Consider the following 15,594-nt stretch of genomic DNA (forward strand, 5'->3'; position numbering starts at 1 on the left):
ATTCACCTTTCTTCAATTTTTTTAGGGGAACAACACAAATCTGATATATTTTTCTTCATGTGTTGATTTGGAATAGAATGTGTAGTGTTCCCAATGCATTTGTGTGTATGGAAATAAAAGCTATTAGAAGGATTTTGAGCTTTATTCACTTTTTTCAACACACTGCTATTATTTTGAACACAACTGTATATACATACACACAAGATAATCCCGGAGGTAAGGTTGTAATTGATTAGATTGTTGCTAATACTGCTGGCTGAGGAAGGCTGCCTTCTGAGTGGGCTGTGAACCCAAGAGCGAAAGGGATGGGGAGAGAGGTGCCAAGCTGCCAACAGTGTAGCAAATTTTATTGAATAAAAAAGGGTATAAAATGCAATAATTATGTACTCAAAGACATCACTGGTAATGAGCATTGGATGAAGCTCCAATTGGAGAAGTCAGTCCAGAGCAGGGGCAGACTGACCATTTGGGAACTCAGGCACTGCCCGAGGGCCCGGGGTCAGTAGGAGGCCCCATGAGATGCCCCTGGTACCTTTCATAGGCTTTTTTGGGTGTGGTTTAAGTGTGGGCGAGGACACAGGAGCCCCATGATCCCCTATTGCCCGGGGGCCCCATGAGTTGTCAGTCCGCCACTGGTCCAGAGTCCAGTCCAAGTCAGTGCCATTGTCAGGAGAGCTGTGAAGCCAAAGCAGGGATCCAAGCAGGCCGCCTGGGGAGCACCAGCTGGAGAGCTGAACTGTTGGAGAGCTGTCCAAGGAGCTCTCAAACGTCCAGGGTGCTGTGACCAATCAGAGTGTGTTTTGGAGGCCAAATCACACCTCCTTCATTAGTCTTGGTTTCTTGAGTCCAATGACAGTAGTCAAGAACAGAAAATTAGAGGAAATTTCCCCTGCAAAAAAAATAATAAACTGGAAAAGGTTCAAACCCTCTCTATGAACATAATACAAACTTATTATTACTGCTATCATGTTCTTTATTATTCCGATTATTATAATATAATAATAACAAGGCTATTTGATGACCAGTGATGTTTTAATCCATCACTGACCTCATCCTATGTATTTAGTGTTGGTGTTGGAGGAGGACATTAGGCTAGTACAGTAGTTAAGGAGAAGTACAGCCAAATCCCCTTTGTACTTTTCTTGTGGATAACAGGAGTACAGTGCATTCTGCACTCCTGTGACCCATTTTCAACTGACAGCGGACTGAAATCCACTGATGGCTGACGTCACCCAGCCAATCCATGTTGGGAAAAGATCCCAACTTCAAAGTCAGGATCTAACCCAGAGTCTGAAGCGGCACCTGGCTCAGCCTTTCAGCGAAGCACTGAGAGCCTGAGCCAGCCGCTCCCTCCCCCTCCACAGTCCAGTGCTCAGTAGGGGCAGAGCAGAGAGCGGTGACTGACAGTCACCGCTCTCTGCTCAGAGCACCTGTGAGAACTCAGCAATCAGCGGTCATGTCATCGCTGAGTTCTCACACTTAGAGCTGGCGAGGGGACAGAGGCAGCATCCACCTAGGTATGTATAAGTGGAGGAGAAAAACAAACCTCATACTTCTCTTTTAAGCAATGCATATTGATTTGCTGTTCTGACAATTGCACTGTGAATCCCAGTAATACCTGATATTTGAAACGTACTGCTTTATGCCCGCAGCCCCCCCCCCCTTCCCTCTCTAAATTATTTAAGGCTACAGATGCTTAGTGACTGCCACAGAAATTGGATTTCTGTTTTTTTAAATGCTGTTGTGGAGACATAATTGCACTTGAAGTGCTGGAGTTGGGTGAAGTGAGGATCTGCCAAGTACCACTATTATGACTTCAATTAATGATTTCTAGAAGAGTTCTCAAATGAATAGGAACACGTGCACTGCATTAAATCTAAAGCACACAGCTTTTACATTAAGGCAGGAAAATATTAAGCAACATACAGTAATGGGTCCCTTATGAATATATTGCATGGAGTGACAGCCCAGAAGGTGGAACACAAGCAAAGGACAGAGTTTACCTGAACGCAGGGACAGTGGTTCAGCATTTTAAACAGGTAAACAGCTTGAAGAACAGCAAGTTCCCAAAAGACATTTTCCAGAAAGTGGAAATCAGCAAGCATAGTTTGTCTACTAGCAGACCAGGAGCATGCAATCATCCAGATCAAAGCAAGCCACAGGACAGCCATTACTGAGATAGCTGGTCCCCCCCCCCCTCCACTTGCTGCTGGCCCATTACTTTTTCAATCTGCTGGAGGTCCCTTCCCTGTCACCATTTTTCTCTTGGTGTCAGATGTGACGCATGCTTATAGCAGAGGAACGAAGCAGCAGACAGACATGACACTTAGTGTTCTGGATTAAAACAAGCACACACAATAGATGGATATGCTTTTGTAGTGTCCCTCTTGATAGCCAGGGGGAGCTAGTTATTTTTATTTTTTTTAAAGAAAGGCTGGATGGCAGCCTGGACATGAGTCAGCCAGGTCATTTTAGGTCAGGGCTGAGGGCTCTGCAGATCAGTTCCCCGATGCCTTCCCCTGCTCCAGAGACTTGAGGAATTTCTGGAAGGCAGTGGGCAGGGGTGAGGAGGGGCTTATCTGCATACTTAAGAGACCCTGACCAATCCCTAGACAGGAGGTTTAGCATGGGGTCAGGACAGCCCATAAGTATGACTGAACCTGCTCAGCAGCAGGAGAGTTCAGGTGGAAGATGAAGTGAGAGCCTGGGATGCAGGAGCCTGGGAGAGGGTCCAGTGGGAAGAGGCCTACCTCCAGGCAGAAGCTGAAAGGAGTATCTCTCAACCTCAGCAGTCCCCTGAGAGAGGACCATTTGTGCAGCAGGGAAGGAGCCCGTCCAGCTGAAAGCCTGAAGGCAGCTACCAACCCAAGAAGCTCATGTAAAGTGAGTAGTCCTAAACCCCTCTGGGCCGGAAAAGGACAAAGGGCATTCAGGTGGGAAACCTGACTAGCCCCAACTAGGACTGTTTGATTTAAAGAGGCAGATTCTGGGTCCCCTTGCCCAGGTATTCCCCCAGTACAGAGGGATGAGGAGAGGATTCATCTGGGGTGGAGAGCTCTCAAGGAAGAAACCCCTTTTTGCTGTATGGAGGCTTGTACATAGTTGCTAAGAAGCTGTCCTCTGTTGCTGTTCCCTTGGGCATCCCATACATCCCTCAACCCCATCCAAGTTCAATACCCCTAATAAAACAAAAAAAACAAGCTCAAGGACTGTTTACTGTCTCCAGTGTACAAGTGTGAATAAAATGTATGTTGCCTGGCTGTGCAGGACTATAGGGGGACCCCAAACTCATCGACTCCTAAGGGGGTAGTGCTACACTTTGTTCATATTTCATGTCTGAGGTTTACAACTACTTTAAAAAACCCTTTTGGATTTAGAAGTGCTTGGCTCTCTTGCTGGGAAGCTTGGGCTGCACGTCCAGTGTTGGAATACGGTCAGACTAGTAAATTTTGCTTTCTCTTACTCTATCCCCTTTTCTGGTCATTTACTTCAGATACTTATATAGCGCTGTCAATTTACACAGTGTTTTACATTATACAGTGCCGTGAAAAAGTATTTGCCCCTTCCTGATTTTTTTTTTGCATATTTGTCACACTTAAATGATTCAGATCATCAAACAAATTTTAATATTACACAAAGATAACCCAAGTAAATACAAAATGCATTTTTAAACGATTTCATGTATTAAGGGAAAAAGCTGTCCAAACCTGCCTGGTCCTGTGTGAAATAATAATTGCACCCCCCTTGCTAAATCATGAATGAACTGTGATTACCACATTTTTTGGAAAGCCGAGTTAAATTTCACTTTCCACACCCAGGCATGACTACTGTCAGATATGTTGAATCAAGAAATCACTTACGTAAAGATGTCTGCCAAAGTGAAGCACGCTAAAAGATCTCAAAAAGCAACACATCATGCTGTGATCTAAAGAAATTCAAGAACAGATGAAAAACAAAAGGGTTACAAAGCCATTTCTAAGACTTTGGGACTCCAGTGAACCATGGTGAGAGCCATTATCCACAAATGGAGAAAATATGGAACAGTAGTGAACTTTTCTACCAAAATTACTCCTAGAGCACAAAGATGACTCATCCAGGAGGTCATAAAAGAACCCAGAACATCTAAAGAACTGCAGGCTACACTTGCCCCAATAAAAGGTCAGTGTTCATTCAACACCAAGAAAGACTGGGCAAAAATGGCATCTATGGGAGAGTTCCAAGGCGAGAGCCACTGCTGACCAAAAAAGAACAAAAAGGCTCATCTCACGTTTGCCAAAAAACATCTTGATTATCCCCAAGACATTTGGGTAAATATTCTGTGGACTGATGAAACTAAAGTTGGACTTTTTGGAAGGTGTGGATCCTGTTACAGCTGGCATAAAACTACAACAGCATTTCATAAAAAGAATATCAGACCACAACCGGTTATTAGGTTTAGTGGGCAATTCCTTTTTTACATAGGTCCAGGCAGGTTTGGACAGCTTTTTTCCCTTAATACATTAAATTATCATTTAGAAATGACATTTTGTATTTACTTGGGTTATCTATGTATTATATTAAAATTTATTTCGTGATCTGAATCATTTAAGTGTGACAAATACGCAAAAAAAAAAAAAAAAAACATGAGGAAGGGGGCAAATACTTTTTCAGAGCACATTCACATCAGTCCCTGCCCTCAAGGAGCTTACAATCTAAGGTTCCGAAATCACATTCATTCATACACTAGGTCCAATTTAGACAGGCGTTAATCAGCCTATCAGCATATCTTTGATGTGAGGAAGAATACCCACACAGGCACAGGGAGAACATACAAACTCTGTGCTTGAAATTTAAACCAATGACCCTAGTGCTGCGAGGCAGAAGTGCTAACCAATTAGCCAATGTACTGCCCATATTCAATCAGTTTCTTTCTATGCTATTTCTCATTTAATAAGTGACACTTTCACAGTACATACTTCATACAGAGTTTTTCCTAATATACAACTTAGCTTCGGATACATGTGTTTGTAAAATGAAATACTGCTGAAAATTGTTTATTGATAAGAGATAATAACCGTAGGGAAATATCGTTGTAATTTCTATGTCCATGTGTGAGCGACATTACCGCTAAAATTGTACAGGCCATAATTAGAACAATCTTGATCTCTGAATCATTGTCTCTGTTCTATCTTCTGTTGATATGGATCGATCTCCGAGTCTTTGTAAGCTTTGCTTCTCCCAGCACCGTGTACCGTAACCATTTTATGCACTGTGAAACGATGTTTCTATTATTCCATATTGCAAAAAAAACTATAAAAAATACCCTACTAGGCCCCCAATAATACAGGGTCATATGGGATTTAATTTAGAAAGATGTTGCAGGTAAACAGCTTGTGCCATGCTTTCCTTTCAGACAACCCATAATGATCTGGGGGACCAGAGTCAAGTTAATGACTATTCTGCTTTGCGCTGTTTTTTTTCTTTTTCTGTTCTATTCTGTTTGCTCATGTAGCCCTGTTTTGGGGGGGTTATGTGAAATGGCCCACACCAAACAGGCTATGGCGCTAACCTGTATATGAGTAGGCAATCCTGAGCCTTCGCTATATGGAAGAGCGGGTTGTGATAATACAAATGGCAGTGCCTCCACCTAGAATAAGGATCCTGCAATTGAGGAGACTCACCCCTTTCTAGGAATGTAACAGGTGGACAACTTAAAGTAACTATACATAGCAGTATTAATGCACCCAGCTTATATTTCTAACATGAAAACATGTCACCACACCTGTATGAGATTAATGCAAAGTTTATATAAAGCAGCCACATAAAACAGGTTGCATAAGAAAAACATTCAGGAATTACAATTTACCATAAATTGGGAAGTTGCAATTATACCCGGGTATATGTGCATGTGGTATACAGAATACCTCCAACCATGGGTTATAGCGCAGTCCGGTTGCAGGGGCCCCTGGAGAGGTGAGAGTCAATAAGATGCACGCTTCCACTTCAGCTGCTGCGATGGCGTCCAAGTAACACGTTCTATGTGGATGATTGCACTGCTTGTCTGACGATCAGCGATGCATCACCTAAAAGGATAAAATGCCCTATCTCTCCTTGCTCTTAATCCCTATCCCTAAACTGGGCTGTCACCGCAACCGGGCCTCTATCTGTCTAAGTGGCCGTCGGATGCCTAACCTACCTCTAGCCTAATCTATCCAACGCTCCCTATGCTAATCCTAGCTAAAGGGAGATCCAGACCAATAAGGGTGCTATGGCTTTAAGCAAAGAGGCTGCAAAGATACACTGCAATTAACAGAAAGTTCACCTGACAGTCTTATGCAGGTGAAAACACTGATATATATATATATATATATATATATAGACAACTATAAGAATTCTGCAGTGTAAATAGAATAATGATAATGAACCACAAATCTCTCTCTCTTAGAGATATTAGGGTTCCAATACAGAAGTTGAAATATAACAGAGGCAGACCTAATCTGCTTCAGTAACAACTAGATAGATAGCAGCCTTGTTAATCTGGATCATTACTCACAGAATCCCCATACAGTTCTCCCCAGATACATAGCACATGGCAGGCTGGAACCCTCTGCCTGATACTTCCTGGAAAAACAACTATATAACATCCTGGGGTTTCTTGACCTCCTTGTAGGGGCAGGAAGCACACCTAGGGACTTGTCTGTAATGGGACCTCTATGGTAGTGGCTGTATAGGAATGTAAACAAACCACAACTAGTGTATAAAATAACAGTTCCCTACACTCATATTTTGTTTCTTACATTGTCCATTCACACCACTGTACTCTAGCTGCATCAGCACATACTGGTTGAGTGATCTCCTTCATCTCTCCAAACATGTCCATCCTTCTTTTCCAGATGCCATGGATCTGGAAGCAAGTACTGAATACACAATGCACAGAGCACACTAGCACACATCATCTAGCTTCTACATTGAGTTTTTTCCTTATGTTTTTTAGCACCCTGGTCATAAGTAGAATGGTATCTTGACTACTCACAGAAGTGGGGCAAGAGGAGATTTTTATTTGACTTTAACTGCCTACAGTATACACTGCTCACATAAATTAAAGGAACACTTTTTAATCAGAGTATAGCATCAAGTCAGTTAAACTCCTGGGATAGTGATCTGGTCAGTTAAGCAGGAGAGGGGGTTGTTAATCAGTTTCAGCTACTAAATATAGTTAAAATATCATGGTACAAGAGTATCCCTTTTAAACCGCCTTGTATCCTACACCTCATTGGTCAATATAGAGACCATGACCATCTTTTAATGCTCAAATATACATAAAATGACTTTTATCTCTTTCATTAGCAGCAGAAGTGCTCAGTCCTCCACACTAAACTGAATACCACTTGACATATGAGCAGCATTCAGTCCTGAAGCCATGTGCATGGTTCCCTGGGCTCACAAGAAGAGGGTTGAATGGCCCTTTCTGTCACTAAACCTGAAAAAGACCAGCAATGTTGAGCAGGGGAAGAAGCTATTGGTCTGATCCAATTATATGTACACTGCTCAAAAAAATTAAAGGAACACTTTTTAAGTATAGAATCAAGTCAATGAAACTCCTGGGATATTGATCTGGTCAGTTAAGTAGCAGAGGGGGTTGTTAATCAGTTTCAGCTGCTTTGGTGTTAATGAAATTAACAACAGGTGCACTAGATGGGCAACAATGAGACAACCCCCAAAACAGGAATAGTTTTACAGGTGGAGGCCACTGACATTTTTTTCACTACTCATCCTTTCTGACTGTTTTTCACTAGTTTTGCATTTGGCTAGGGTCAATGTCACTACTGGTAGCATGTGGGGTTACCTGGACTATACAGAGGTTGCACAGGCAGTCCAACTCCTCCAGGATGGCACATCAATATATGCCATTGCCAGAAGGTTTGCTGTGTCTCCCAGCACAGTCTCAAGAGCATGGAGGAGATTCAGAGAGGCATGCAGTTCCTCTAGGAGAGCTGGACAGGGAGGTAGATGGTCCTTAACCCATCAGCAGGACCGGTATCGGCTCCTTTGTGCAGGGAAGAACAGGATGAGCACTGCCAGAGCCCTACAAAATGACCTCCAGCAGGCCACTGGTGTGAATACTTCTGACCAAACAATCAGAAACAGACTTCATGGGGGTGGCCTGAGGGCCCAACGTCCTCTAGTGGGCCCTATGCTCACTACCCGGCACCATAGAGCTCTATTGGCATTTGCCATTGAACACCAGAATTGGTAGGTCCGCCACTGGCACCCTGTGCTTTTCACAGATGAGAGCAGGTTCACCCTGAGCACATGTGACAGACGTGAAAGGGTCTGGAGAAGCCGTGGAGAACGTTATGCTGCCTGTAACATCATTCAGCATGACTATTTTGGTGGTGGGTCAGTGATGGTCTGGGGAAGTATATCCATGGAGGGACGCACAGACCTCTACAGGATAGACAATGACACCCTGACTGCCATTAGTTATCGATATGTAACCCTTGGACCCATTGTCAGACCCTACCCTGGTTCAGTGGATCCTGGGTTCCTCTTGGTGTACGACAATACCCGGCCTCATGTGGCAAGAGTATCCAGGCAGTTCCTGGAGGATGAAGGAACTGATACCATTGAATGGCCCCCATGCTCTGGGATATCATGTTTCGGTCCATCCGACGCAGCCAGGTTGCTCCTCAGACTGTCCAGGAGCTCAGTGATGCCCTGGTCCAGATCTGAGAGGAAATACCCCAGGACACTGAGTGCCAGGTTATGGGCACTCTGCTTGTGAGTTTTATTCTCATAATTTCTCCCCATCATTAAAGTTTTTTATGGTTTTACACTATGGGATGTTTGCTTTTGTTTCTGTTTACATGCTGAAACTTGGTTTACTGCCTGGCAGGAGAGGAAAAGGTTTAAAAAGGCTCTTTTGAAACTACAGTGTCATTTATGTCTACGCTGGTCATCATCCTATTGGTTACTATCAGCCAGATCGCATGATTCCCAGGAATGATAATTGGTGCCTTTCTTACCATCACGTATTGGGCTAGTCCCTAACCAGGCGCTTAAGACCAACCTAGAGATAGGTGGTCCGCGGCTAACAGTAAGTGCGCATCCATGTGGATCACTGATTGAGCACAGAGGAGCACCTGTCATTTTTTGCACGAAATTCACCAATTAGTATTCAACACCTGGGCACTTTATTTTTCCCTATTGGGACTAATGTTACAATTATTCACTATATGTGAAGCAATATTACTCATGTATTGTCAAATTCAATGCACTTAAGTTATGCGCAGTCCACATGGTATTTTGTTTGTTTGTTGTGTTATTGGTTCACAAATTAGGACTGCAGCGTATACTTATCAAAGTTGCATGAATATCTATTCCTAAGTGCAACAGCACTATATCTACCTAGGAGAGTGCTTGTCAAAAACAATCCACATTGATCTCCCTTCTAAAAGACAATCAGGGGGCACAGGAAATGTGATCTGTGAGCGAATTCCTATTTTCTACTCTAGTTTTATAATATTTATTGACACAATTTTTCAATCAACTTATAGTTCCATACGTATGATGCATTTATCCTGATGAGGTAGTATTAGCAATAGTATTTGGGTTCAATAACACATTAGTGGATATTTTCACTTTTTGGCTCAATAGGTATATCTTGAGTTTGGCAAGGTAATAGCTGGGTTTAATTTCAAGTGCTGCACTGTTTGAGAAATGTAATCTTGACACCTTTTTCCTTGCATGTTGCTGCTCCCTGCTCAACAGAGATTCTTGGATATACAATCAGGTCCATAAATATTGGGACAGACACAATTCTAACATTTTTGGCTCTATACACCATCACAATGGATTTGAAATGAAACGAACAAGATGTGCTTTACCTGCAGACTGTCAGCTTTAATTTGAGGGTATTTACATCCAAATCAGGTGAACAGTGTAGGAATTACAATTCTAACAAAAATGTTAGAATTGTGTCTGTCCCAATATTTATGGACCTGACTGTATCCCCTGATGATCACAGCAGAGAGAGTGGATGAGCCATCCGTGTCCACGGAGTGGAAGTGTTTATGCAGAGCAAGCACAGACAGAGCCTTCTCTGCTCTATGTTCGTCCAGAGATACACGTACTCCGCTGTATGTTTACACCTGACTGTCCTCTGATTCAATCCGCCTAGACAGAAGGACACAGATCCCCTGGTGTTTTTTGTTAGCAGACCAAATTGAACCAGAGGTCCAGAGGTCCAAGACACAAGTCCATTTACACACACCGGTTGAGAAGGATGACTGAACCTTCTTATCAAGTCCACTTGAAAAACTGCCTTTTTGCTATCTCTTTCACACTGTCCCCATGCCGAGGGCACGTGGCCTTATAAGACACGGGGGGGGCGTGCTTGGTCACCTCCCCCCCCTTTCCTGGCCAGCCAGGCCTGTGCTCAAGGGTCTGGTAAGAATGTACATGCTCCCCCCCCCCATTTTTGGGAGGTGGGGTTCCCCTTAAAAGTCCTACCCAGCCTAAAAGCTCTGGTATGGCTTTTAGGGGGAACCAGACACACTTTAAAAAAAACAATGTTACTGTGGGATTTCTCCTACCTTCCTACCAGACCTAAAGGGCCTAGTATGGATTGGGGGGGGGGGGAGACCCCACACTGTTTTTTGTTTTTTTTTCTAAGCAATTAAAAATGACTGCCCCTTTAAAAACAGTACATTTTGAAAAAAAATATTTTACTGATTCATGTCCCTCAGGACAGTACCTCAGTCCTCATGCCCCTTTTATGGCCCAAAACTTGCATATAAGCCTTTAAAATTGGCACTTTTGAATTCACAGGTTCAAGTTAGGTTAGGTTCGAATGTTTGGTGTTTGGCCCATCACTACTGTGCATACAGATTAAGATCTAACCACAATATGGCATTACTGTTCATCACAACCTTAAAGTGTTACTAAACCCACAACAGTAAAATCAGTCTGTATATGCAGTAAAGCATGCTTGTTATACTCACTGTGGAACCTAAGGGGTTAATCCTCTGCATTGTGTAAAAAGGTTGTTTGATCCTGTCTCCTCTGATACTTTCCTTCTTCTACTGTCTCCAATCCATCTGCTGATAGGACAGAGCCTTGGGGGCATGCTGCACATACTCAGTTTGGTGTGTATTGCTTGAGGGTTTTTTTTCCTGGGAGAGAGCATGTGAGCACAGGGCCAATCAGCGCTGTCCAAACAGAGGATCAGGGGTCATGCAGCCTCAAAAGACAATCAGAGGAGAATGAAAACTCACCCTACAAGCTTTAACCAGTGCTCTGCTGAACACTGCTAGAAGTCTCAAGATTCCTCTAACTGCTGATGAGAAAAGGTATTTAGCAGTATACAGTCAGGTCCATAAATATTGGGACATCAACACAATTCTAACTTTTTTGGCTCTATACACCACCACAATGGATTTGAAATGAAACGAATAAGATGTGCTTTAACTGCAGATTGTCAGCTTTAATTTGAGGGTATTTACATCCAAATCAGGTGAACGGTGTAGGAATTACAACAGTTTGCATATGTGCCTCCCACTTGTTAAGGGCTCAAAAGTAATGGGACAGAATAATAATCATAAAGCAAACTTTCACTTTTTAATACTTGGTTGCAAATCCTTTGCAGTCAATTACAGCCTGAAGTCTGGAACACATAGACATCACCAGACGCTGGGTTTCATCCCTGGTGATGCTCTGCCAGGCCTCTACTGCAACTGTCTTCAGTTCCTGCTTGTTCTTGGGGCATTTTCCCTTCAGTTTTGTCTTCAGCAAGTGAAATGCATGCTCAGTCAGATTCAGATTTGTTTCATTTCAAATCCATTGTGGTGGTATATAGAGCCAAAAATGTTAGAATTGTGTCGATGTCCCAATATTTATGGACCTGACTGTATATCTACTAAAATAATTCCAGAGTTCATTCATTGCTGCAGTCTACCATTCTTAAACGCTTCTACCAATGCCACCTGCAAGCCAACTGAGTTAACCACACTATCCCCTGCTAGGTAGAACTTTGAGTTCACTTTTGCCCAAGTTCAAGTCACCTAAGGAAGGAAGTCCAACTTCTACATTTGTAGGTAGGACATACATCCTACAATCTCACTTTCCTTAACACCCCCCCCCCCTTTTTGTAAAGTGACCACTACCAGCAAGTGAGGCTTGCCTACATACCTACAGTGTTCAAGTGACCTTTCCCTATTAAGGAGAACTCTGCAAATTACCACTAAAAAGGAATTTATCTGTTTCCATAACATCCTAAAGGGACTGCACACTTCACTGCATGTCAACTTAAGGGCCCCAACTAAGCCCGCAGAAGAACCCAATACATTATTTAGTTGTAGGTGGTAGCTTTGATTAACTTTCTGAAGCTTAACCGCCTCCTGCCTGCCATAAAAGGTAACGATGGGCGCAAGGTGGTTCTGTCATTTTGGGAGGACGTCATATGACGGCCTCCCACTCTAACCGCAAGTGCGCACCCCCGGGGGCGTGTAGCGTGGCGATCGGTGGTGCGCTGTGTCCCTGGGACACAGCGGATGACCAATCAGCGGAAAGAGCAGATGACTTCGGCTCTGTCATGTGATCAGCTGTGTCCAATCACAGGTGATCGCATGTATATAAGGAAATGCCGGTTATCGGCATTCCTCTCCTCACGAGCTGTCACGCTGACAGAGGAGAGGAGAGCCGGTAATTGGCAATCCTCAGAGGGGAAATCTACACTGATTATCACTGCCCTGATGATCAGTGTAGCCCTATCAATGCAACCTGCCCCAACCAATGTAGCTGTCATCAATGCAACCTGCCCCATCAATGCAACCCATCAGTGCACATCAATGCCACATATCAGTACCTACCAGTGCACATCAATGCCACATATCAGTGCCCATCTGAGCTGCCTTTCAGTGTCACCTATCAGTGCCAGTCAGTGCCGCCTAACAGTGCCAGTCAGTGCTGCCTAACAGTGCCACCTATCAGTACCATATATGAGCACTGCCTTTCAGTGCCCATCAGTGATGTCTGTGAATGCCACCCAGTGATGCCTGTCAATGCCCATCAGTGCCACCTACCAGTGCCTTCTAATTAGTACCCATCAGTGCAGCCCATCAGTGCCCATCACTGTAGCCTCATTAGTGCATATCAGTGAAAGAGAAAAATTACTCATTTACAAAATTTTATAACAGAAACTAAGAAAAAAACGTTTTTTCCCCAAAATTTTCAGTTGTTTTTGGTTTATCAAAAAATAAAAGACCACCAAAAGAAAGCTCTATCTGTCTCAAAAAAATGATAAAAATTTCATACGGGTACAATTTTGCATGACCGCGCAATTGTCATTCATAGTATGACAGTGCTGAAAGCTGAAAATTGGCCTGTGCAGGAAGGGGGAGAAAGTGCCCGGTAGGTACTGATCCCCTATTGCCCGGGGGCCCCATGAGTTGTCAGTCCGCCCCTGGATCAGGCAGAAGCATGGTCGAAGAACAAGCCAAAGTTTGGTAACAAGTGGTAGCAAAAGTATGAATGGCAGCAGGAGGGATATGACCAACAAATTGGCTGGAGAGAGCACCATCATCTGGCAAACAGGAAATGCAAAGACATGGCTAAAATCAGGAAGTTCATGGGAGGAGCAAAGAGTTCAAGGTTCAGCAGAAAACAAGGCACAAGGCAGAATTGTCCAATGGATCAGGCAGAGAATTGTCCATCATTCCCAGTAGCTCAGTGAGAAGAGTTACTGCCAAACACAGCAGACATTCTGGGTTCAAGTCCAGACCCTGAACTATTCATTGATCATAAAGTAATTCTGAAGGCTTACATTTTTTTTTAAAATAACAAACATGTCATACTTACCTGCTCTGTGCTGTGGTTTTGCACAAAACAGCCCAGATCCTCCTCTTCTCGGGACCCATCCGGCACTACAGGCCTATCCCTCCTGTCGGTTGCCCCCACAGCAAGCAGCTTGCTATGGGGGCACCCAAGCATGCGCACTCTCCACCCTCTGCTCCATGTGTTCATTCACACACGGAGCCGGACCCGCCCCCTCTCTCTTCTCATTGGCTTACTGGCTGTGATTGACAACAGAGGATTCCCATGGCTCCCGTTGCTGTCTCAGCCAATGAGGAGAGGGAGTCCTGGAATAGCGGAGACTCCAGTGTGTATCACTGAAACGAGAGGGGGCTGGTGGGGATGCTGCACATCCATAGCATATAATGCATGAAGGTGAAAAACATTGAGGCTTTACAACCACTTTAATACAAACTAGTCATTTATTTTACCAGTGTGTGCTTACTTTTCTTTTGTGTGACAACCAGGGAATTACCTGGCCAGGGTACTTTGGTGGTGTGAGCAGAGGTGGTGCTCTGCCCAGGGCTTTATGATGAACAGAGTACCCAAAATATTCAGCAGCTCTTAAAGGGGTAGTGCTTTACTTGTGCCACTAAAATGAAGCCCTACAATAAAGTCCTACCTGCAGAAGAACAAATAGAATACACGCCTCTCCTGCTGCACGCATTGCTGATCACTGTAGTAGTTAAAGTCATTACCACGTCATTACAAACTGTCAGTACATGCTGTATTGCATGCTGTAAATACTCAGTCACTATGGGATTCGTTTTCTGGATTCTACAATAAACCTCTGATAAGTAGAGCTTTTGAATAAAAAACATCAACAAAGAATCTGCTCATCTGTATATGATTTGCTGAGCAATTGCAGTGTATACTGGATAACAAAGCATAAAAAGCAGAGTGACAAGTTCCAAGAATAAACACACGGTTTTTATATGATATCTGATACATTACAGTATTCTACATCTTGGGCACAAATCCAGTGGGACAACATTGTGTCACATAAAATGATAAATCATGATAAATTATGTTTACGCGTTAATTAAACTTTAATTTATCAGCCAAAAAGCCATTAAAAATAACATAAAAGAAAAATCATATACAAAGGTACAAGGTACCTTTTCCTATCCAAGTGCTTCTAACAACCATTCCACAGATCTGGGACAATGGTTACAATCATGAGCTTAAAATTTATAGACATCCTCAACATCCTTTTTTCCTACATTGTCTAGACAAAACTGAAAGAAGAAGAAAGAACACAACAAGATGTAAGACATAGTTCACTTGTAGTTCACATTTAATTCACTCGGAGATAGCTTCCTTCTGACTCACCTTTTTACATGTTAATAACTTAATTCCATGCTGTATCTCAGCTTAACACCTAGTTGATTTTGCTGTTCACTGTCCTTTCCTCCTTGTCTGTGCCCCCACAGCAGCCTGAGATTGTGTAAACCAGCCATTGCCACATCTACTTAGCATGCTCCAATTTCAGTTCCTTTTTAGATGTTCATTTCCTCCTTTTCCCTTATCTATGATGCCCACATGACTATAGAGTCTCATATGTGGGCATATACCCTCCGGATAAATAACAGTCCACTCCCTCCCTCCTTCATGCCTGTGACGGAACGTGGCGTCCAACCCCAGCTCTTCTCACCAACTCATGACCGGGGACCAGCTGATCTCGCACCACGCTGTCACTTGCGTAACAATGCCACACTCAGCTGCGCCCTGCACAAAGATTTTCCAGCTCGCAGGACTACAATC

This window comes from Staurois parvus, unplaced genomic scaffold (genome assembly GCF_062004578.1).
Source record: "Staurois parvus isolate SC_StPar_1 unplaced genomic scaffold, SC_StPar_1.0 ptg000475l, whole genome shotgun sequence".
Classification (NCBI taxonomy): Eukaryota; Metazoa; Chordata; class Amphibia; order Anura; family Ranidae; genus Staurois; species Staurois parvus.